General features: G+C 41.0%; 1 pseudogene; it reads left to right on the top strand.

Moving 5' to 3' along the window:
- The first annotated feature begins 21,912 nt into the window (after nucleotides 1–21,912).
- On the top strand, nucleotides 21,913–23,681 carry Scgb2b29-ps (annotated as a pseudogene).
- Nucleotides 23,682–26,266: the final 2,585 nt, after the last annotated feature.

Raw genomic sequence — 26,266 nt, 5'->3', positions numbered from 1 at the left:
GCAGAGGAAACACATCTTCTGGGACAGGCCATGTTTTGGGCATTCACCATCACCAAGGAGGCAGATGTCTGTGTACCTTCCATGCAAGGGGAGAGCTTGTCTGCAGAGAGTAGTCTGACCACTGAGAGTCAGGAGAGAGCTGGAATCCCAGGACTTCTGACAGAGGCTAACAGAATTATAGGAGGAACAAGATCCAACCAGATACAACTCTAACAACTAACACCAGAGATAAACAGATGGTGAAAGGCAAACATAAGAATCTAACTAACAGAAACCAACACCACTCACCATCATCAGAACCCAGTACTCCCACCTCAGTCATTCATTCCTGGATAACCCAACACACCCGAAAAAACAAGGCTTGGATTTAAAATCATATATCATTATGCTGGTAAAGGACATCAAGAAGGGCATTAATAACTCACTTGAAGAAATACAGGAGAATAGTGCTAAAAAGGTGGAAGCCCTTAAAGAGGAAACAAAACATCCCTTAAAGAGCTACAGGAAAACACAACCAAACAGGTGATGGATTTGAACAAAAGCATCCAAGACCTAAAAAGGGAAGTAGAAACAATAAAGAAAAGCCAAAGTGGGACAACTCTGGAGATAGAAAACCTAGGAAAGAAATCAGGAACCATAGATGAGAGCATAAGCAACAGAATACAAGAGATAGAAGAGACAATCTCACGTGCAGAAGATTCCATAGAGAACTTGGGCACAACAAACAAAAAAAATGCAAATTTCAAAAAGATCCTAACTCAAAACATCCAGGAAATCCAGGACACAATGATAAGACCAAACCTATGGATAATAGGAGTAGATGAGAATGAAGATTTTCAACTTAAAGGGCCAGCAAATATCTTCAACAAAATTATAGAAGAAAACTTCCCAAATGTAAAGAAAGAGATGCACATGACCGTACAAAAGGCCTACAGAACTCAAAATAGAATGGACCAGAAAGGAATTTCCTCTCAACACAAAATAATCAGAACAACAAATGCACTAAATCGAGATAGAATATTAAAAGCAGTAAGGGGAAAAAGTCAAGCAACATAAAAAGGCAGGCCTATAAGAATTACACCAGACTTCTCATCAGAGAATATGAAAGCCAGAAGATCCTGGACAGATGTTATGCAGACCCTAAGAGAACACAAATGCCATCCCAGACTACTATACCCAGCAAAATTCTCAATTACCATAGATGGAGAAACCAAGGTATTCCTTGATAAAACCAAATTCACACAATATCTTTCCATGAATCCAGCCCTTCAAAGGATAATAAAGGGGAAACACCAACACAAACACGGAAACTACACCCTAGAAAAATCAAGAAAATAATCCTTCAACAAACCTAATAGAAGACAGCTGAAAGAAAAGAATCCCAACTTTAACAATAAAAATAACAGGAAGCAACAATTACTTTTCTTTAATTTCTCTTAACAATAATGGACTCAAGTACCCAATAAAAAGACATAGGCTAATATACTGACTATACAAACAGGACCCAACATTTTCTCCTTACAGGAATCCCACCTCAGGGAAATTGACAGACACTACCTCAGAGTGAAAGTCTGGAAAACAATTTTCCATGCAAAAGATCTGCCAAAAACAACCTGCAGTAGCCATTCTAATATCGAAGATAATTGACTTCTGATCCAAAATTATCAAAAGAGACAAGGAGGGGCACTTTATACTAATCAAAGGTAAAATGTACCAAGACGAACTCTCAATTCTGAATAACTATGCTCCACATCCAAGGGCAGCATCATTCATTAAAGAAACTTTACTAAAGCTCAAAGAACAAATTGCACATAACACAATAATAGTTGGAGACTTCAACACTTCACTCTCACCAATGAACAGATCTGGGAATCAGAAACTAAACAGAGACACATGGACACTAACAATAGTTATGAAACTAATGGATTTAATAGATATCTATAGAACAATTTATCCTAAAACAAAAGGATATCGCTTCTTCTCAGCACCACATGGTACCTCCTCCAAAATTGACCATATAATTGGTCACCAAACAAGGCTCCACAAATAAAAATTATTGAAATGATCACGTGCATCCTATAAGATCACTACAGACCAAAACCAATCTTCAATAACTCCATAAATAATAGAAACCCAGCATTCACGTGGAAACTAAACAACACTCTACTCAATGATTCCTTAGTCAAGGATGAAATAAGGAAAGAAATTAAAGACTTTTTAGAGTTTAATGAAAAGGAAGCTACAACATACCCAAACATATGGGACACAATGACGGCAATCCAAAGAGGAAATCTCATAGCCTTGGGTGCATTCAAAAAGAAACTAGAGAGAGCAGCCTGAGAGCACACCTACAAGCTCTAAAACTAAAGGAAACAAATCCACACAAGAGGAGTAGATTGCAGGAAATAATCAAACTCAGGGCTGAAATCAACCACGTGGAAGCAAAAAGAACTATTCAAAAATCAAGGAAACCAGGAGCTGGTTCTTTGAGAAAATCAACAACATAGATAAACCCTTACCCAGAAAGCACAGGGGTAGTATCATAATTAACAAAATCAAAAATTAAAACTGAGATAAAACAACAGAATTTCAAGAAATCTAAAACATCATCAGATACTACTACAAAGACTATACTCAACTATTGCCTGAGCTTTTGTCCCCGCTGGCAAGAACACACTCAGGACAACCGGAATCTTCTGCAGCAAATCTTTATTGCTTACTTCTCAGGAAGACCCCAACCCCAGAAAATGGAGGCGCTTATATAGCCCTCAGCCATGGCATTTCAGCACCTCATATGGCATGTCAGCTCCTGATTTGTTGCTCGCCCATCACCACACTACTAGACCCTGAGATGGGCAGTGACTAGGAGTGAGTTCACTCTCGCACCTGAGTACAAGGCTTGTTTACTAGTTAGGCACAGCGGAGGCCAGCGCCATCTTATAATGGCGATTGCTCACAGCACGGCTCTCCACACTCAACAAAACTAGAAAACTTGGATGAAATCGACAACTTCCTAGATAGATACCAGGTACCAAAGTTAAATCAGGATCAGATTAACGATCAAAACAGTTCCATTTCCTCTTGGGAAATAGAAGCACTCATCAATAGTCTCCCAACCAAAAAAAGCCCAGGACCAGATGGGTTTATTGCAGAATTCTATCAGACCTTCAAAGCAGACCTAATTCCAACTCTCCTCAAACTATTCCAAAAATAGAAAGAGAAGGTACTCTACCCAATTCATTCTATGAAACCACAATTACTTTGATACCTAAACCACACAAAGAAACAAAAAAAAAAAAGAGAGAGAACTTTAGACCAATTTCCCTTATGAATATAATGCAAAAATACTCAATAAAATCATCACAACCCGAATCCTAGAACACATCAAAATGGTCATCTATCATAACTACAGAGGCTTCATCCCAGGGATACATGGATGGTTTAATATATGGAAATCCATCAACGTAATCCACTTTATAAAAAAAACTTAAAGACAAAAACCTCATGATCATCTCATTACATGCTGAACAGCATTTGACAAAATCCACACCCGTTCATGATAAAAAGTCTTGGAAAGATCAGGAATTCAAGGCCCATACCTAAACAAAATAAAAGCAATATAGAGCAAACAGGTAGCCATTATCAACAAAGAGAGATACTCAAAGCAATCCAACAAAAAATCAGGGACAAGACAAGGCTGCCCACTTTCTCTTTATCTATTCAATATAGTACTTGAAGTCCTAGCCAGAGCAATTCGACAACAAAAGGATATCAAGGGGATACAAATTGGAAAGGAAGAAGTCAAAATATCACTATTTGCAGATGATATGATAGTATATGTAAGTGGCCCTAAGAAATCCACCAGAGAACACTTAAACCTGATAAACAGCTTCAGGGAAGTTAGCTGGATATAAAATTAACTCAAACAAATCAATGGTCTTTCTCTACACAAAGGATAAACTGACTGTGAAAAAAATTAGGGAAACAACACCCTTTTCAATACTGACAAATAATATAAAATACCTTGGTGTGATTCTAACTAAGGAAGTGAAAGATCTCTATGAAAAGAACTTCAAGTATCTGAAGAAAGAATTTGAAGATCTCAGAAGATGGAAAGATCTCCCATGCTTATGGATTGGCAGGATTAATATATTCAAAATGGCTATCCTTTGAAAGTAGGATAGCAAAAACTATTGTCAACAATAAAAGAACCTCTGGTGGAATCACCATGTCTAAACTTAAGCTGTAATACAGAGCAATTGTGATAAAAATTGCATGGTACTAGTACAGAGACAGACAGGTAGATCAATGGAATACAATTGAAGAACCAGCAATGAATCCACACACCTATGGTCAGTTGATCTTTGACAATGAAATTAAACCATGCAGTGGAAAAAAGACACCATTTTCAAAAATTGGTGCTGGCATAACTGGTGGTTATCATGTAGAAGAATGCAAATTCATCCATTCTTATCTCACCTTACAAACCTCAAGTCTAAGTGGAAGAAAGAGGATCACATAAAACCAGACACATGGGAATTTATAGAGGATAAAGTGGGGGTAAAGCCTCAAAAATATGGGCAGAGTGGAATAATTCCTAAACAGAACAGCAATGTTTTGTCCTTTAAGATCATGAATTCACAAATGGAACCTCATAAAATTGCAAAGCTTCTGTAAGGCAAAAGACACAGTCAATATGACAAAAACGCCACCAACAGATTTGGAAAATATTTTTACCAATCCTAATTCTGATAGGGGACTAATATCCAATATATACAAAGAACTCAAGAAACTGAACTCCAGAAATTCAAATAACCCCATTAAATTAGGGGTACAGAGCTAAAAAAAATAATTCTCAACTAAGGAACATCGGGTGGCTGAGAAGCACCTGAAAAAAATGTTCAACATCCTTAATCATCAGGGAAATGCAAATAGAAACAACCTTGAGATTCCACCTCACACAAGTCAAAATGGCTAGGGTTAAAAACTCAGATGACAGCAGATGCTGGCAAGGATGTAGAGAAAGAAGAGTACTCCACCATTGCTGGTGGGACTGCAAGCTGGTACAACCACTCTGGAAATCATTTTGGAAGATCCTCAGAAAATTGTACATAGTTATACCAGAAGATCCAGCAATACCACTCATGAGACTATAACTAGATGATGCTCCACCATGTAATAAGGACACATGCTCCACTATGTTCATAGCAGTCTAATTTATAAAAACCAGAAACTAGGAAGAACTCAAATGTCCTTCAACAGAGGAATGAACACAGAAAATGTGTTACATTTATAAAATGGAGTACTACTCAGCTATCAAACACCATGAATTTATGAAATACTTAGACAAATGGATGGCTCTGAAGGATATCATACTGAGTGAGGTAACCCAATCACAAAACTCAATAACATATGATATGCACTAACTGAAAAGTGGATATTATCCCAGAAGCTCACAATCCATCTTAGAAGGAGGAACAACATACCCATGGAAGGAGTTACAGAGACAAAGTTAAGAGCAGAGACTGAAGGAATGACCATTCAGAGACTGACCCACTTGGGGATCCACCCATTAATAACCAACAAATCCAGGTACTATGGCAGGTTCCAACAAGATCCTGCTGACAGAAGCCTGATATAGATGTCTCCTGAAGTACTCTGCCAGTTCCTAGCAAATACCTAACTGGATGTTCACAATCATGCATTGAAGAGAGCACAAGGTCCACAATGAAGGAGCTAGAAAAAGTACCAAAAGAGCTAAAGGGGTCTGAAGCCCCATAGAAACATCAATATGAAATACCCAGTACTTCCAGATCTCCTTGGAACTAAACCACCGATCAAAGAAAAAACATGGTGGAAATTGTGGTTCTACCTGTATATGTAGCAGAGTGCACTGGCTGGTTTTATGTGTCAATTTGACACAGGCTGGGGTTATCACTGAGAAAGGAAATTCATTTGGGCAAGTGCCTCCATGAGATCCAGCTGTGGGACATTTTCTTAATTAGTGATAAAGGGGGAAATGTTCCTTGTGGGTGGGACCAACTCTGGGCTAGCAGTCTTGGGTTCTATAAGAGACCAGGCTGAGCAAGCCAGTAGAAGAAGGCCAGTAAGTACCATCCCTCCATGGACTCTGAATGAGCTCCTGATTTCTGGCCTGATTGAGTTCCAGTCCTGACTTCCTTTGGTGATCAACAGCAATGTAGAAAGTGTAAGCTGAATGAACACTTTCCTTCCCAACTTGCTTCGTGGTCATGATGTTTGTACAGGACTAGAAAACCTGACAAAGACACAGAGGATTGCCTACTCAGTTATCAATGGGAGCAGAAGCCCTAGGCCTTGGGAAGGTTATATGCCTCAGTATAGGGGAATGCCAGGTTCTTTAAAGGGAGTGGTTGGGCTGGGGGGTGGCATGGAGAAGGGGGCAGGGATAAGGGATTTTTAGAGGGGAAACTGGGAATGGGCATAACATTTGAAATGTAAATTAAGAAAATAATAAAAAAATATTTTTAATGTAAAAGATTCTAAATTTTTTTCTAAAGCTCTTAAAATCTAGGATTTTTTCATAACTCTTGAATTCTCCAAAGTTATCTTTTGTGTACATATAAAAATGTATTATATTATAAATCAAAAATGAGATGATTTAATTTTTTTCTTTTAAAATAAAAACAGAAAATATTGCCATAAAAAAATTAAATGAAGAAAGATGAATTCGCATTAATGTTCGCTTTGCCAAAGAACTGCTGTGGGTGCATGAGAAGGAGCAAGAACACAAACACCTAACAATTGATCATAGTCTATATAATGTATCTGTTGTTGTCTAATACTTCATCTACTTTCTGGAAAGCTATTCATAACACATCACTTAACTGTTGAGGAAAATTAGAATTTGTATCCCTCTTAAGAATATCAAACAGAGGCTTAAGTTCTCCTGAGGTAAGCTTAAGATTTTCTCTTAGCCAATTAACATTCCCTAAAAGCTTTTGAAAAGCATTTAAAGTAAGTAAATTATCTTTTCTTATATGAATATTCTGTACCAAAATTTGCTTAGGATATAACTGATGTCCCAAGTATTGAAAGGGATATGGATTTTTAATCTTTTCTGGAGAAGCTTTAAATCGCCAAGCTTTAAAAGTTTGTTGTGTAAGAGCAAAGGCTTGTAGTACAATGCCTTCAGAAAAATCAGCTAATATAATACCAACCATTTAGTGAATAATATACACTGAAAGATTCAAAGTCCTAACTTCTTGTATTGAAGCAGGAACAAATTTTTGACATGATGTAGGGCTATTGGCCATTCTTTGAGGCAAAACTTTCTAAAGTTATCACTTCATGGGTTCTTTAAAATTACAAACAAACTCACTAAATGTGAATCTACCATACTCAACAGGATACAAAGGAATAGAATAAAAACAATCCTCCAAATCCATAATAATAATTCTATATACATTTCCTTAAAGGCTGCTGGAGTAGGCAAGTTAGGCTCTAATGCCTTCACAAGTTCCATAGCCTCATCAACCCTTCACACAACCTGATCTGTCCTCCTAATTCCAAATATGTGTGAGTTAGAGTCCTGAGCCTGGGATCAAACTGCAAACTGCAACCAATAGAACACTTATTACTTATTTAGACAAAATAAAATTTCTTCCTTTTTCTAGCTGTAATTTCAAGAGAGGAACACCTTGTCACGTTATGAACCCAATAATGACAGTCACGGAGTTTTTTGTAAAGAAAATAGAGATCAGCATCCTTACCATAGAAGTTGAGAAGCAGCTGGCCGGTTTACACTTTAAGAGGGCTTGTGTAGAGAATCTGCTCCTAGCAGGGCTTCACCAGCTGTGCTAGACTCCTAGCTGCAGGATTAGGGGTCCAAAGACCAACTGAGACTATTTATTTTTTCAGTGATTTAAAAAGAAATCAAGGGATGAACAATCAGCAGTTATGTTTTAACAATGATTTTTCTTTTGAACATGAAACACAGTGCAACAAAGAATGAAACAAAAACACAGACATAAACTGACAGACATGGGCAGATTAGCATGCCAAGGACAGAAAATAGGCAGAGAGGAGAGAACTAGATGTTTCAAAGGGTCTCAGATATCCTACATAAAAGAACCAGAACCAGAAATAAGCATTCCTCCAGTAGTAGCCAGAGAGGAGCACCATGTCTCCTGACCTCTGTCTTTCCTTAGAGGAGCTCTAAAACATTACATTCATTGTCAAGCCATCCATGGACATTCAGGAAGGACTGCTTTTCTGAAACTTATTCTCTCTCATGTCTAGGGTGTAAACTATCTCTACTCAGGGACCAAAGACTAGGAGCATCTATGAGAATTATCTCTGCACATCCAATTCCCTAGGTGCCCTTCAATTTATCCCACTTAATAGAGCTCCAATGTTAAGATGAGATCTGAAAAAGTCAGCTCAGTCAGTCGACAGGTTCTCCAGCACAGGAACAAGGATTAAAAAGAAAAAAGAAAATTGGACAACATTGTAGCATGACCGCAGGCGGCTCTCAGAGTGAAGCAGGTCTGTTTTTTCCCAAGTTTGCTTGTATATCATTTTAATTACAAGCAAATAATAAGGTCAGTTCTAGGTTAAGAAACAAACAAGGCAATACACACAAATAATTAAGGAATAAGCAAGGCAGTAAACAAAGTCCCATAATCACTGTTTCTAGGGGCTTAACTGGATGACCAAGATATCTGAGCCTACTTCCCTATCCTGGCCCAAAGTCAAATACTTGCATGAAGCCTACTTCCTTGTCCTGGCTCAATGTTAAAATTCCTACCAAGTTACCAGAATTGGGTCTAAAATCTCTCTACATCTTTCTGAGTCTGGTTTATGCACGGGTATAATGTGGCATGCATATGCAATAGGCTTATACTAACACTTCTCTACCTTGTCTGGGGAATTCAAACCTCCCCCATACCTCTACTTGCAGAATTCCATATGACCATGATTAATATTGAAATTTTAACTTCCTTCTGATAAGAACCCATTCAGCTAGCACCTGAGATTCCTGAAATTATTCCTCATGCTATAGGGTATTTTGGTACCTCCTACCTTCCACCAATGAACTTTGCCAATCCTGGATATTTTTCCCCCTCTCTCTTATATGTATGTAAACCTTATATCACCCCAAGTAATGTTCTTCTATGTCCTTGCAACTGGTCGTGTTATTTTTCTATTTCCAAAACACCTCCATCAATCACATCTGCTCCTTTTGCCACCATGTACCATATCAGTCTAAATCCCCAAGGCAGAGAGAGTCAAATCATGTATTATGTATTAATCTGTATTGTGATAGATTATGTCATTTTTATCATAGCAGGTTGTGAGCTGCCCTGTGGGAGCTGGGAATAAACCTGAGTCCTCAGAATGACCAGCTAGTTCTCTTAACCATTAACACATCTATTTAACTCCAAAAAGTGAGCTTTGTAAGAATAATTTTTAAGTGGACCTCTGCTGTAACTCAGGGTGCCCTCAAACGTGCTATGCAGCTAAGGATGACTTAGAAATTCTGATCTTCCAATCTGTACCTCCTCGTCCTGGTCACTCAGATGTATGCCACCATCACAATTTTGTGGAGTTCTGAACATTAAACCCAGTGTCTAGTGCATGCTAGGCAAGAACTCTGTACACATAGCTACATTTCAACCCTGAGAGTTAAATTACACACACACACGCACACGCACACGCACACGCACATACGTATACGTATACGTATTCGTATACGTATATGTATATGTATATATTCATATATATACACATATATAATACATTTCTAAATTATATATTATAATTTATTTTATATTATAATATAATATATTGATTACAAATAATAAGAGTTAAATTATATATGTGTGTACATATATATATTAGACATATATAGACATATATATACATATAGACATATATATATACATATAGACATATATATATATATATATATATATATGAAACATTAGGCTTTATCTGCTGATAAACATAAATAGTTTGAACGTCCATAGCAATTAGTGGTTTTCCTTTCCCTAAAGGTCACCCAAAAATTCAGGGGATTCTAGAATAACTCATCTCAATATCCATCAATATCCAGGTGGCATTTGTCGTTTTCTTCAGCTTCCTGAGGATGCTAACCAAATTGTATAGATCAGTATCATGGCTGATTTTGCAAAGCTGGAGAAAGATGTATAGGGTGAAATCTTACCCATGAACAGAAGCAGAGCTCGAGCAATGGATTCTCTCTGGCACAGGATGTTGTCTATGGAAAAAGATCTGACCCTTCCAAGGCAACTTCCAAAACCGTCAAGAAAAATAAAGATGTTGTAAGATGTGGCTGAAAGGTAGGAATGTAGTTAGGCTTATAAGAAGCTACAGTGGAATATCTGTGGCTTCAACGTTTCATACTCCTTGAAACTTTTCACACAAATTCACCTCTAGTGGGAAAGTATCGGGAGATGGGGCTATTGGTGTGTGATAAGAATCCATTGTACCTTTTCTTGGCTACTTTGTGGGGTTTTCTTTCTTCCACCCTTCCCCATCCTCTTTATTCCACCATTTCAACCTCCTAACACTAGATGAGAGATTTTAATTTGTTTGTTTCTTTGTTTGTTTGTTTTGAAAACAACATGGAGGGGAAAGCAAATAGATCCCAGAATAAAGTCAGATGTCAGAAAGGGGAATATATTATCATTAGACTACTTCTTGATAATTTGGGCAATGAGCTCCTTGGGCAACATTGATCTTTCTTGTCAAGATATATAATTTCTTCTTACTGTTTCTATTTTGCACCTGACTACTTAAAAGGCTATGACCAAAAACAATCAACCACCCCTCTCAGGACGATAGCAATTATACAGCCTCTAAAATGTCACCAGAATTCTACACATCACAAATCACATAAACTATTCTCAGCTGGCATTTTATGCCTGTGCTAGAGAGTGAAGCAAATCATAGTCAAACAGTGGAAAATGTGAGGCACCCCTCACATCCTACACATGGGATTAAAACAAATCCATATTCCAGTATATCTGTGGGTTTTTTTTTTAACCAAATTTCAAAATTCTCACTACATTTACTTGTATCTGTTTTAAGGAATTAATTCTGCAATATTCACAAAGAATTTGTAAACATAGATGCTTTCACTGAAATAAGCACTTTTTTGTTTTACTGATCAAGGTTTTCAGGAGACCTCCCCAACTCAATTCAAATCTTAACAAGTTTTCATTGCATCCAAAGTTTTTCATTTCCTGAAGAAAATATAAACAAATCACTGTTCCCAGTGAAAAAATTTTGAGGAATTTCATTTTGTGGTTAACATATTCTTCATGTATATAGGAAGATTTAATTCCATAGTGTTTTCTATAACTCATTGTCTCTAGGATGCTGTTATATCTTTCTTATTAACATTTTAAAATGTAAAGTAAGCAGAGCACTATTTGGTCTGTGCCCATGGATAAATTAGCATTCAGAAAGGAGAGAGCAGAGTGGACCCTTTTGTTTTCAAATTGCAGTCATTTTTTTTTGTTTCTCAGACCCCCATTTCCACCAGCAATTTTTCCAGTTGCACAATCATTTCCCCCAATCATTCTTTTTTTAAATATTTTTTATTATTATGTATTTTCCTCAATTACATTTAGAATGCTATCCCAAAAGACCCCCATACCCTCCCCCCACTTCCCTACCCACCCATTCCCAATTTTTTGGCCCTGGCGTTCCCCTATACTGAGGCATATAAAGTTTGCATGTCCAATGGCCCTCTCTTTCCAGTGATGGCCGATTAGGCCATCTTTTGATACATATGCAGCTAGAGTCAAGAGCTCCAGGGTACTGGTTAGTTAATCATTCTTGATACAGGTTTAGGAAGAAGAAAAACAACAAACAGAAAAATCTGTCTCTTAGTAGAATGGGAGATACACCAATAGTTATGGCCCCAGTAAATTTTTAATGGAGTCTCAAAAAAAAAAATCCCCTCAGCTCTTCATCCCTTTATCCCTTCATCACCTGCTTTTTTTTTCTTTACTGCATTTGAAATCACATTTCCCATTCTGCATTACCTCTATGATGGGCATCACTATCATTTGCTAGTTTATGGATTCTTCTATATCCCACTCTTTTCCCCTCACCTTCTTGTTCTGTTTCAACCCCATAACACTAGAGTAGAGAAAAAAAAAGGAAAGAGAAAATAAGAGATCTCCAAATAAAGCCAGGGTTTTAAATGGGAGGATATGGTTTGTCTACTTCCTGCTGATGAAGGGTGTCTAGTTCCTTAAAGCAAGTTTTGTTTGTTTGTTTCTTTGTTTTGTGGGAAAAGTCTGAGCTCCTGCCATATTGCTTAGTCTTTTACAGTCCTTGGTGCCAAGTGAGAATCTCCTGTGAACTCTAGGTGCATAACACTAATATCACTGTAGTAAGCATGATCAAAATATTTAAAAAGAAGCTGAGCAAGGGAGGGGATGTCTTTAATCCAAGCACTCATGGGGCAAATACATGTGAATCTGAGTGAGTTCATGGTCAGCATAATCTACACAGCAAGTTCCAGGCTGACCAGGACTAAATATTGAAAATATCTGAAAAGAAGGAAGAAAAGGAGAAGAAAAACAAATGCAAGAAAGGAGGAGGAAGAAGAGGAGTAAAAAGAGGAAGAGTAAAATGATTAAGAGGAACAGTAAGATAAAGAAACTTAAAGCCTGGGTCTTGGTGGTACATTTCTTAAATCCTAGAACAAAGGGACACATGCAGGCAGCTCTCTCTACCTTTGAGCATAGCCTAGTCTATATCATAAGATCATATCTCAAGCAAAAAAATGATTAAAACAGAAAATATCAAATAACAGCAGGAAGGAAGGCAAGAACATCACTTAAGTACCAAGAATCAAAGAATAACAAGTGAGGATAAACACCTTTCTATGATAGAAATGAAAACTGGCCAATCAATTACATTAGGAAAAATTTTCAATAAAGTTAAATTCTTTCAATGAATGGATTAAGGAAGTTTTCTTCTTAAGTGTCTCATGGAGACAAGAGTTACTACACCCAACAATATACTTATTTGCAGATTAATGCCTTCATGAAAGTATATATGAAAATCCATTAGAGACAGAGCCGCTGAGGCAGCACCCTTGGTGGGCCGCAGACAGCCGGCCACCGTCCGGACCAGAGGACAGGTGTCTGCCTGGCTTGAGAGGCGGCCTCAGCCTCAGCAGCAGCGGTCGCCATCTTGGTTCCAGGACTCAGCAGAACTTAGGAAATTAGTCTGAACAGGTTAGAGGGTGCGCCAGAGAACCGGACAGCTTCTGGGATGGGCAGAAGCACAGAGCCGCTGAGGCAGCACCCTTGGCGGGCCACAGACAGCCGGCCACCATCTGGACCAGAGGACAGGTGTCCGCCTGGCTTGGGAGGCGGCCTCAGCCTCAGCAGCAGCGGTCGCCATCTGGGTTCCTGGACTCCGCGGGACCTAGGAAATTAGTCTGAACAGGTTAGAGGGTGCGCCAGCTTCTGGAACGGGTGGAAGCACAGAGCCGCTGAGGCAGCACCCTTGGCGGGCCGCAGACAGCCGGCCACCGTCCGGACCAGAGGACAGGTGTCTGCCTGGCTTGAGAGGCGGCCTCAGCCTCAGCAGCAGCGGTCGCCATCTTGGCTCCAGGACTCAGCAGAACTTAGGAAATTAGTCTGAACAGGTTAGAGGGTGCGCCAGAGAACCGGACAGCTTCTGGGACGGGCAGAAGCACAGAGCCGCTGAGGCAGCACCCTTGGCGGGTCGCAGACAGCTGGCCACCATCCGGACCAGAGGACAGGTGTCCGCCTGGCTTGAGAGGCGGCCTCAGCCTCAGCAGCAGCGGTCGCCATCTTGGTTCCAGGACTCAGCAGAACTTAGGAAATTAGTCTGAACAGGTTAGAGGGTGCGCCAGAGAACCGGACAGCTTCTGGGATGGGCAGAAGCACAGAGCCGCTGAGGCAGCACCCTTGGCGGGCCGCAGACAGCCGGCCACTGTCTGGACCAGAGGACAGGTGTCCGCCTGGCCTGGGAGGCGGCCTCAGCCTCAGGAGCAGTGGTCGCCGTCTTGGTTCCAGGACTCCCTGGAACTTAGGAATTTAGTCTGCACAGGTGAGAGTCTGCACCACAGAAGCTGACAGCTTCTAGGAACTGCCAAAGCAACACAGCTTCTGAGAGAGGCCCTGTTTTGGGCCTTCTTCTTTGACCAGGAGGAGGTCCAAAAACAAGATATCTGGGCACCTTCCCTGTAAGAGAACTTGCCAGCAGAGAGTGCTCTGAGCACTGAAACTCAGAGAAGAGAATCTGTCTCCCAGGTCTGCTGAGAGACGGTAACAGAATCACCAGAAGAACAATCTCTAAACAGAGTCAACTATAACTACTAACTCCAGAGATTACCAGATGGTGAAAGGTAAACGTAGGAATCCTACTAACAGGAACCAAGACCACACACCATCATCAGAACCCAGCACTCCCACTTCGCCCAATCCGGGGCACCCCAAAACACCCGAAAACCTAAACCTAGATTTAAAAGCATATCTCATGATGATGGTAGAGGACATCAAGAAGGACTTTAATAAATCACTTAAGAAATACAGGAGAACACTGCTAAAGAGTTACAAGTCCTTAAAGAAAAACAGGAAAACACAATCAAACAGGTAGAAGTCCTTACAGAAAAAGAGGAAAAAATATACAAACAGGTGATGGAAATGAACAAAACCATACTAGACCTAAAAAGGGAAGTAGACACAATAAAGGAAACTCAAAGTGAGGCAACACTGGAGATAGAAACCCTAGGAAAGAAATCTGGAACCATAGATTTGAGCATCAGCAACAGAATACAAGAGATGGAAGAGAGAATCTCAGGTGCAGAAGATTCCATAGAGAACATCGGCACAACAATCAAAGAAAATGGAAAATGCAAAAAGATCCTAACTCAAAATATCCAGGAAATCCAGGACACAATGAGAAGACCAAACCTACGGATAATAGGAGTGGATGAGAATGAAGATTTTCAACTCAAAGGACCAGCAAACATCTTCAACAAAATTATTGAAGAAAACTTCCCAAATATAAAGAAAGAGATACCTATGAACATACAAGAAGCCTACAGAACTCCAAATAGACTGGACCAGAAAAGAAATTCCTCCTGACACATAATAATCAGAACAACAAATGCACTAAATAAAGATAGAATACTAAAAGCAGTAAGGGAAAAAGGTCAAGTAACATACAAAGGCAAGCCTATCAGAATTACACCAGATTTTTCACCAGAGACTATGAAAGCCAGAAGAGCCTGGACAGATGTTATACAGACACTAAGAGAACACAAATTCCAGCCCAGGCTACTATACCCAGCCAAACTCTCAATTACCATAGATGGAGAAACCAAAGTATTCCACGACAAAACCAAATTCACACATTATCTCTCCATGAATCCAGCCCTTCAAAGGTTAATAACAGAAAAAAACCAATACAAGAACGGGAACAATGCCCTAGAAAAAACAAGAAGGTAATCCCTCAACAAACCTAAAAGAAGACAGCCACAAGAACAGCATGCCAACCAGTACCCCGGAGCTCTTGACTCTAGCTGCATATGTATCAAAAGATGGCCTAGTCAGCCATCACTGGAAATAGAGGCCCATTGGACATGCAAACTTTATATGCCCCAGAACAGGGGAACGCCAGGGCCAAAAAGGGGGAGTGGGCGGGTAGGGGAGTGGGGGTGGGTGGGTATGGGGGACTTTTGGTATAGCATTGGAAATGTAAATGAGCTAAATACCTAATAAAAAATGGAAAGAAAAAAAAAAAGAAAATCCATTAGAATATTAGGAAATCCCAGCTAACCATTTAGAGCCGTTCATCAGATAGAGGGGCTCTGGGTTTTTTAATCTGTAGAGAGAACCATGGTAGAAAAGCCTTGTCTAACTTATATGTGTCGTGCAAAGAGTTAGGTCACCACATTTACATATTTCCTAGAGCACCCTTAGCTTCCAGAAGGCACGAGACCTCCTTCAGAAACAACCTCTGGCTAGACAAGGGTGAGTTGCAGGCCTGGGTCACAGATATCAGAACTAAGTCTATGCAAGATGGCCTCCTAATGTGCTGTGTGATTTTAATCTGATTCCTTGTTTCCCCTAAGTGATCCTGTGCTGGAAATTTGGTTACCATCATAGGGTCTCAAGGTATAACGTGATGGAGAACAGGAGACAACTAGAAAGGTGATTAGGTCTCTGGGGTGTAGCCATGGAAAGGCACACATGCTATAGATTGGCTGAGTACTGGAGACAACCCACACAATAACTTCGCAGCAAGTCTCATGCAATTTTCTGTGTCTCTTACGGTGAGGGGGTCCTGAACAGAAGCTAAGAGGTTAGGCTACAGGACTGTGGACCTGGAGCCTTCAAAATTATGACTTTTTCTTTATGAATACTCAACCAAGGTTATTTTATCATAGCCTTATGAAAAAGAATAATACCTTTTACTCTTTTCAGCGCATACTCTATAATGAGAAAGCCTGTACATGTTGGGCATTCCATGAGCCTCTGCATCATGAGGAACCTATATATTCTTGTGAATATACCTGCTGGTGTGAGCCTGGGACCTATGTGAGGATGAGACTCATTGATGGAGCAGTAAGGCACATGGCCTTGAGACTGGCCACAGAACAACTATTTGGTGACTGGTGTGGGAAAGGACTTCCTGCAATGTCTACAGAGAAGAGCCACAGGAAAGATCCTAAGCCCTAGGACCCAGGGTTCCCACTCCATGTACCACCCAGTGGGGAAGTAACTGTGTTCAGAACTGGGTAGGTAATATTAGGATAACCTGAATTCTGTTCTGGCCAGGTCCCACTCTGATTTCCAGGCTGAAATTCTGTTCACTGTGAGGAGCAGGAAGCCTCACAACAGCCTTTGAAATAGGTACTTTTATTTTATTTTATACGTGGGACACACTGTGACACACAGACACGCACAACTGGATCATGTACCAAACACTAGTGAGCAGGGACAGATTCTGCTATCTAGAGCCTGTGCGGTTCTCAACAGAACCTTGGTATTCCTGGTCCTACTCAGATCCATGTTCCTGGGGAGTTCAATCTGGGAGGTCATGTATGTGCCCTGTGGACCCTGTCGATGAGGGTGACAGACACTCTAATGTAGTGACTATGGTCTCTTAGCATTCTCTAACTTTTACTTCTGCCTGAACTTGACTTCTTAAACCCATTCTTGAGGTTTTCTCTTTGTTTGTTTCTTTGTTTGTTGTTTTGTAGTTTTTTGTTTTTGTTTTTGTTGTTGTTGTTGTTTTTAAAGAAGATCTTGCCCTGGTTGGTCTTGACCTCATAACCTTCCTGAGAAATGATTGTGTGGTCCTGCCTGCCTGCCTTTCTGCCTTCTGTCTGTCTGTCTGTCTGTCTGTCTGTCTGTCTGTCTGTGGGTCTGTCTGTCTGTCTGTTTATGTGTATGTGTTGTAGATTCAACTTTCTTTGGGGCTGGTGGAAGTCATTGTCAAAATCTGTAAACAATGAGCAGGTATGATAATTCTCATCTTTGATCTTAGTATTTTGGAGGAAGAGGCTTCCTATCTTTGTGAGTTAGACGTCAGTCTGGTCTACAAAAAGAGTTCTAGGCTACCCAAAATTACACAGGAAGACCCTGTTAATAAACATCATTAGTGTGTTCATTAAGTTCTCACTTCAAGTGCCTTGTGCTCATTTTCTCATAATTAAGCAAGGATATTTCAGTTCTGAGCTACCTGGCCTCCTAATTGATCACTGCCAGACTATGCATTCCTGCTCTAGCTATTCTGACTACTGATCAAAAAGCCTGCATGATGGCCATTTTCAATATTCCACAGCTACCCTGTAAAAATTATAGTCCAGTCTTAGCTGGATTCCCAAGCTCCTGAAGGCTCAGCTTCAGTCGATCTGTGCCAGTGTGTCCAGCTGATCTTTGCTACCACAGAATTCCAGATGACCCTTCAACCCACTGTACCTGGGCCAGAGGGGAGCATCTCCAACTGCACAGGGACATAAGGGGACTGTTGGGAAGGGTGCTAAGAGCAAGGCTGTGGTAGGCACTCTACTCCACCCACCCTGGAAGCAGACTGCTTAAGCTCATTCAGATAGGAGATACACTGGCCACCCTGGCATTGCCATTTTAGGCTTCATGAAAGGGTTCTTTTGCCAGTTCTTTTGTCCTTTATTAGGAAGTGTGGGCTGAAAAAATACCAATAGAGGAGCCTAAAGACAGCAGAGAAAAGCCTGAGGCAAATATGTGAAGGCTGAAGGGTCAGCAGGATGAACAGTGAAATAGGCTAAGAGTCTTACTGCTCTATGGTAGCTGAAGCATTTGACTGGGGAAATGCAGGAGAGAGTAGGTAAGGTCATGTAATGAAGAGAGGGCAGAGGCAGACTCTGAGGAAGAACACAAGGGATCCAGAGGACAGGATAATTAAACCCCAATTTCCAGAAGTGGTCTAGGAAATTGTACAGTCTTTAGAGACTACACTAGGGCCTGGAGACCCATCATAGCAGAGTGCCAGAAAGGCTCATGTTCCTGTCCATGCTGTGGAGGATCTGAGGCACAGGTAGGCCTCAGGGTCCCATGCTAGTAGGAGGACTGCTCTGGAGGTATTCCACTGCTGCCTCTACCACCTGCTACCTGTTGGAGAGAGTCCCTTGCTGCTGTCTATTTAAATGCTAAGTACTGGAACCCAGGGAATGGAATCCCCCAAAACTCCAACTACTTGCAAATCTCTTTTACAAATTCTCACATACACCAGATGTTGCTTAGTAAATTAGTTCACATAACTCTCCGACTATCTAAGAAAATATGCATGCCAGGCAATGACGGAGAGGAGAGAGGTATTCTGGGCTTTTTTTTCTGGGCAGGGTGTCACAGGTAGGGATCAGAAGGCAAGAGAAGAGGAGAGAGGAAGAGGACGAAGATGGAGAAAGGGGAAGGCTGCATTGGGGCCTGATGTCTCAGGAGCACATGACCAGGAGCTGTGGACCATGAGAACAGGCTGATGGAGCAGAAATAACCCTGGGCAACACTTAAACAGCAATTAACATCAGTCCTATGGATGGTATGCAAGTCAAAATAGTACACAACCTGTCTGATCTAGGTTTACAGCCTATTAAATTATATACAAATCTTTGTGTCTTTTATAGAGGCTAGCTAAAATATATATTTCATTTATACCCACATTCTGCTCTTTGTTGTGAAATATTGTGGGCAATGAAGAAGCCAAAGTCAGCCTGGGAGAGCATCCCCATACCTGAGCATAATTTTTTCTTTGTGATTGAGGGGGGTCCCACACAGGTAACTGGGACATACCTGTCTCAACTACCAACAAGTGAGGACCATGGGTGAGAAGCACTATGTCTTCATCTCATTGCTTTGGACTTTGTTAGACATCTGACTGCTCTGTGTACACCTGAACCTGGAATTTAGCAATTAACCAGCGTGTTTATGATTTATAGATTCTCTACATTAGGTATGACACCACTTTTCTATAATTGTGACCCAAGAGAGAACCAGGGCCTTCATATGCTCTGCCCTCACTGCCTGAAATGCTTTCCCTTCATATTCCTGGGAAATTTGTCACCTAATTCCCCAGACTGGTTCAAAAACCAACATATCAGAGGGAAGGCCTGCTAAAGCTTTCACAATGTTTAAGGCAAACAAAAAACACCCACATTGAGCTTTTCTCCCAACTGTGCCAGTAATGAGGAATATATGGAGGTCTTTGAGAAGGAATGTAGAGCCTCTGCTCTCAGTCTTCCACAATCCCCTGTTGCCTTTCTGCAGTTCACCCTGTGTTCAGATAACACAAGTCCCTGACTACCTGAAGTTGCCCTATTCTCAACCTTCAAGATTCCAGACCATGAAGCAAATTAAACTCTTTCCTATATACATGGCCTAGTCTTAGGTCATTTGTCATAGCAACACAACCTGAATTACAACCCTACAGTCCACATGGATCCCTTGTATATAAGAAGACACCTGACCTTCACCATAGCAAAGGCTCTGAATCCTGTTTCCTCTCCTATAGCTCCCCTTTCCTTGGCTGACTTTGGTGTTACTTAGATGTCTGAAGGTTCAGTAGAGCAAAGGCTTCCTCTCTCCCAGAGTCAGCACACATAGGAGGTCTTCACAAATGCTGGTTAGACTGGCCAAAAGGCTATCTCACTTCTCTCAAGTCTATAAACAAGACCCTACTTAAAACATACAACACTATCTTCTCAAATGATGCAGCCTTGGTTTCAAACTACTCTTCCCCCATGCCTATGTTACATAAGTGTTTGTGTTGAAGTAATTTGGTTGGTATTTAATTTTAAAAGTAAAGATTATATGTGTTTTGATAAGGCACAATTAAGTAGTTTGTTGTAAAATGCACTTGACTGTCACAATCTGTACAGCACGCGGCAACAGAATGAACTTTGCAGAAGACTTAAAGAGTCCAACGCCTTTGAATTTTACTGCTTATCTGAGCCAAACAGGATTTACCTCCTGTAACTGTTTGGTCAATTAGGTGCCAAGTACTGAGATCTAATTGTGAGCTCTCTGCTAGGTCCACTGATCTTTGTTTTTATAACCTTGCATGCCTTGAGGGCTGAGATGGCCTGTACAATGTGCCCACTGAGCACTTCTCTCTTCTGCACAGGGTTGCGAATGGGGACAAGAACAACACGTGGTTGAGCAAGTGTCTACTGCCCAGTGACCCGATGCTACTCTGATTTGGTCATGGTATTGTATCACTGTAACAATAATCTTAACCAAGACAGGTGACATTTATGTCTGTATGTACAAAGTGGCCAGGGAAAGACAGTGAAGGCCTTCATTTGCTCTCCACCATGTAGATGTGTGTATATACATTATATCTGTTTATTCATACATATATGCATAAGTGTGTGCTTATTTGACATTTTATTTAGGTTGAATGTATGTGAATGGGGATTGTGCCTGCATGAGTGTCTTATGCAGTACTGAATGCTTTCCCTGTGGAGGTCATAGGGAAGCACTGTATCCTCTGGTACTGGAGTTACAGATGGTTGTTAGCTACCATGTGGGTACTGGGAAGTGATTCTGTGTCTTTTTATAGCTGAGAACAACTTATATTTTTTGAGACAGGGCCTCTTACTGGAGCTTGCTAATGGCTAGATGGACTGGCCAGTAAGCTCTCTGGTGCTGGATATACCAGGGGTCACTTTGTCCCTAGATGTCCTCACAAGTTCAAAGGGTTGGAAACCATGGATTTAAGAGTGTATGCCAAGCAACTACTTCACTTACTGGCCTTACTGCTTTCTTGAGAACATATAGCTCACAGTGAAGAACTGAAGGAGGGTCTACTCCCTGGAGAAACATCTACAGATCCTCTGGAATTCTTCTGTGATATGTAAGAACACTGACTTTCATCCATGCTCATTTATATGCCAGAAAACCATTCACAACAGCATGGTTTTATAGGTTATTTCAAAATTCTAGTACAATCCAATATCATGTTGTTTAGTTTTTTTGTTCAAATTGTTTTATATTTGTCAATTAGGAGCCTGTTCATGTTTCCTCATGCCAGTTTCAACTAATAATTCTAGATGTCTGTTCATCTGTTTGTGTACTTGTGTATGTGCCTGTGTATAGACAGTGGTACTAAGATGTGTGTGTGTGTGTGTGTGTGTGTGTGTGTGTCTGTGTCTGTGTGTCTGTGTGTGTGTGTGCGTGTATGCTTGTGCATGTGAAAGTCAGACAACAATTTGGAGGAGTTAATTCTGTTCCTCTACCAGGTGGTTTCTTTCCCAAATGGTGTTTGGAACTCCTGAAGGCATGTTTCCAGATGGGTGTGGCTGGGCTCAGAGTTATAATGGTTTATAAAGAAAAGGATCTGCACTGTGAGGAGCATTTAGCACTTTTCACAATGAAGGGGACACTTCTTCTGCTGGGCTTGCTGGTGACTGGATAGCTGAGCTTCCAGACAAGTGAGAGTGGTACCCTTGTTCACCCCATCTCAGCCCCATGGAGATATCTAAATGGGGCTCTGAGACAAACCTAGGTGTCCTTGGAAGCCCACTGGCAAGAAGCTGCAGAAGACAATTCATGCTTTCTTCACTTAGTTAGAACTGTTAGGTTTGTGGGACATGGAGACAGAGGTATGCTGGTGATGATACCCATTATGAAGGGACCTTAGATGCACAGTTGAAGCTGAGGCAGGTGTTGGGCTTATGTGAAGTTCAGATATCAAGGTATGTCCACTCATGGATGTTTTTCTGCTAGATCTGTGTATCTCATGTAAACCATGTTGTTTCTGGGAGGCTGAAGCCTTTGGGAGGGTTTGACTATGAGAAAAGTCAGTTAAGGCATTTGTAGATACTGCAAGGAACACTGAGCCTCTGCTTTGACCATCACATTGTCTTTTAATGGTGTTTTTCTCTCTGTGTTTGCAGCAGAAGAATGTGTTCCTTACTTCAAAGGCTATGCAAGTGTTGTCTCTGGAAGTAGGGTGTGGATGTATCAAGAACTCCAGGCATTCAATGCTACTGCAGAGGAAAAGGTGGCCTTGGAATAATCCAGGGCTGCTATAGAGAGGAAAGATTAAAAAACAAACTTCTGGAACCCAAAATTGTGGTAATTTTCTGCCAACCTCCACTCACCCATGCAACAGATGCTGTAAGGCTGTGTACAAGTGATAGATGCACTGCAACTGAGAACTGAAACCCTTCCCCACACTAGTACATGTAAAGCAGAATGCCATGTACACAGCCAGCCTGTTCCTTGCATGATCCTGCAGCTCACTCCCACATGCTGGTTAAACATGTTCTCACCCATAGTAGGAACAGGGAATCCTTGGGATGGCCTCTGCACTGGTTTGGTACTCCCAGCTCTACTCTAAGATGTTTGAAATTTCTCACCAGTGTCTTTTTTGGAACCTCTCTGGGGTCTATTTTACCCAGCCATCGATGAAGGCCATTTCTGCGGACATCATCTATGCTAAAACAAAACATCACACCATGTCTGAAATGCCACCCCCACCCCAGGGACTGCCTATAGTTTCTCACCACTGTTGTCACCTGTCCTCCCTTGTTTCAAACACAACTGGATTATAGAGATGCATATTTTGAAAAGTGCAGCTCTCACCCTATTTCCCAAAGTATTTTACTTGAGTATAGGTCTTGAAAAACAACAGTGCTATCCAAAATTATTTTCCTCTAGCAAGTCCAATTGGGGGACATATTTTTAACATGGCTACACAGCCAATGTGTCCGTAGAGAGGTGCTCAGGTATGTGAGATATCACCAAACTCATACTCAGCTGTACTGTCCCTCTCTAGACCTAGCCCCCATTGTGCTTACCAGATCCTTCTCCACTTCTTTCCTGCCTGACTATGGTGGTTTTCAGGCTTCCTCCTGAAGGGTGTGAGTGGGTTCCAATTCCCTTGAGGCAAAATTTGTTACTGGAGACCTGAATCACTGTATTGGATTTTCTTTGCTGTGCATGAGGATCAGTCTCCTTGTGGGTGGTTGGGAAGCCCTGCTGAGGTCCTGTTCCTTGCCTATAGCCAACACTGTCCCTTTCTGCCTTTTTGTTTTCCAGAAAGCCATGAATGCCAGCCCAGAATGCCAGTCACACTATAGAAGGGGCACTGTAAAATCCTTTTTAGACTATTTTTTCAAGCTATTGGGACAATAGATGTTAATGTGTTTGGGGCAACCCATCTTTGCAACATGTCTGATCAAAGTGCCATCTTGCTGACCTGTCCTCTTTCTCTCCTGAAGTTGGATTCCTGATCCTGTTCTTTCATCATCAAGATTCTTAGACTGATTCAAATAAATGCTTGCAGCTCTGTTCTGTGTCCTGTGTCTATGTGCTAAACAAGGTCTTTATAGGATCCAGGAGATACTGAGAGAAATGACTTGTGTTGTCACTGAGAGCAGCATGACTGCTCCTGATTAGCCAGGTGATCATGAGAGAGCCTTTCTGGTCTCCTTTTTTTGTTACTCTGTAGACCAGGCGGGCCTGGAACTTACAGAGATCCATGAGCCTCTTCCTCCCAAGTGCTGGGATTATAGTTGTGAGCCCCCATGCTCAGTTTACTGGAGCTCTGTGAGACTCTGGACACTGGGATTGTCTGAGGGAAAATAGCATGTAAGTAGCTACAGGATTCACCAGGTTGTCAGGATAGAAAAGTGGAGAAACACTTACCTCATGTGTTGTCTCTGGGCTGTATCACAAGAATATGAAATCCTTGTGTCCAGTTATAACAAGAGAGTAACACAGAGATCATAAGGGTGTGCTTCTCAGATAATCTTCGTCTGATAGTGACAGTTACCATTTGTCACACCCTGGCCAACATAGCAGTTTCTAAGACAGTGATGGTTACACTCTGAGACCCAACCTCAAAGACAAAACCAAGGGGCTGAAGAGATGACTCAGGAGTTTAGAATGCTGGCTGCTCTTCCAGAGGTCCCAAGTTCAATTCCCAGCAACCACATGAAGGATCAAAACCATCTGTGACCCACTTCATGTGTGTCTGAAGACAGCAACAGTTTACTCATAGTCATAACTTAAATAAATAAATCTTTAAAAGAAACCCAGAACTTAATAATATACAAAAAAATTCAATGAGGAAAGAGGCAGGAATCAATGCCCAACATGAGGAAAGAGTGAAGCACTTAGAAGAAGGTTCAATGGGTAGAGTGTTTCAGTGCATTATTGGGAACCTGATTTTGACTCCCAGAACCCATGTAAAGCCAGACTTGATAGCATGTGTCTAGAGTCCTAGTGCTCCTGTTGAGAGATTGGAGGGCTCAGGTAAATTCTCAAAAGTTTGTAGACCAGCTACCATGGCATTCCACAATATCAGAAAGCCAGAGTCCTGTACTAAACAATGGCTCAGGATTGTCCTCTGATCTCTACATGCATGCTGTGCCATATGCATGCCCACTCTTTCTTATAAACTCAAACACAAAACAGCAACCCAACAAGTAAAAGGGAGAGAGGACTGGAAAGCTGTGTAAATTAAAATGATGAACTCCATTTGTTAAATTGGCATGCAACATAGTAACACAACTCTTATTCTGTATATTACTGGCAAAAATTGAGAAGACACATCAAAGAGAGCAAGTGCTAGTGAGCAGGCTGAGGGACTGAAAGTTATACAAACAAGATACATTGGTCAGTGTTTAAGACTGACAGGCATAGAGCCATTGCTCTGTTCAACTGTTTCCTGATGTGATATGACAACACCTAGGGCTTCCTAAAGAAGCCTGACTTGTTCTGTGGAAGGCCAAATGGCCTTCCCAGGGACAAAGCTCTCACAGACAAAGCAATGATTCTGAGAAAACAGAACATCTTCACTTTTAACACCCTATCCAGCATTTTTCCAAAATACCACCTCAGGACCAAGCCTGGTCCCAAATCTGAAAACTGTTGAGCTTATTCAAACCAGTAAATCCAAGAACAGTTTCCTGTGCCCAAGGAGTTCCCAAGAAAGGGTGAGGCCTCTTCCTCATGTTTTTCTGTCTCCCACTTAACAATAATCTGTCTGACATAGCATTGTGTGGCATGACATATGTGCCTTCTCTTGATACATGTAGGTAGTATGTACCTTCCTTTTTGACTTTCTTATTCCATCATATCTAGAAGATAAACTCTCACATGTACAAATGAGGCATGCAGGCCTTTGATGCCTGAATATTGACACACAGAAGAGAGGAACAAATGAATGAATGCACAGAACAGCTTTATTTACAACAGTCCCAACTTGAAGGCAGCAAAAAGTCCTTGAACTAATGACAGAGGTGAAATGGCCTTACAAAACACAAACCCACACTTACATTATTGAAAATTCTCATGGTTGTACACAAATCAGTGATAATTATTTTATTTTCAAGATCTTCTGAAAGGGGAAAACAAATCAATGAACACCCTGATGGGCAGTTAGGAAAGGGGTAACTATAAGGGGTCACATTAAGAGCAGTGAAATTGAACAACATCAGGACTACAGTGATTTCTTGGTTTTATACATTAAATAACACCTACCATGCCAGTCAGTGGTGGAGCAGGCCTTTAATTGCAGCACTTGGGGGGCAGAAGCAGAAAAATCTCTGAGCTGGAGTACAGCCTGGTCAACAGAGAGAATTCCATGGCAGCCAGGGCTATACATAGTCACCCTGACTCATAATACAAAACCACTAACACCAACATCAACAAGTCTCTCACATTTTATAATTTATACACGGTAGAAGGCTCAGAAATTCTGCCTCAACCAAGCT

The sequence above is a fragment of the Mus musculus genome, chromosome 7, assembly GCF_000001635.26.
Source record: "Mus musculus strain C57BL/6J chromosome 7, GRCm38.p6 C57BL/6J".
Taxonomy (NCBI): Eukaryota; Metazoa; Chordata; class Mammalia; order Rodentia; family Muridae; genus Mus; species Mus musculus.
The sequence above is the reverse complement of the archived record's forward strand: the minus strand, read 5'-3'. Positions and strand labels throughout refer to the sequence as shown.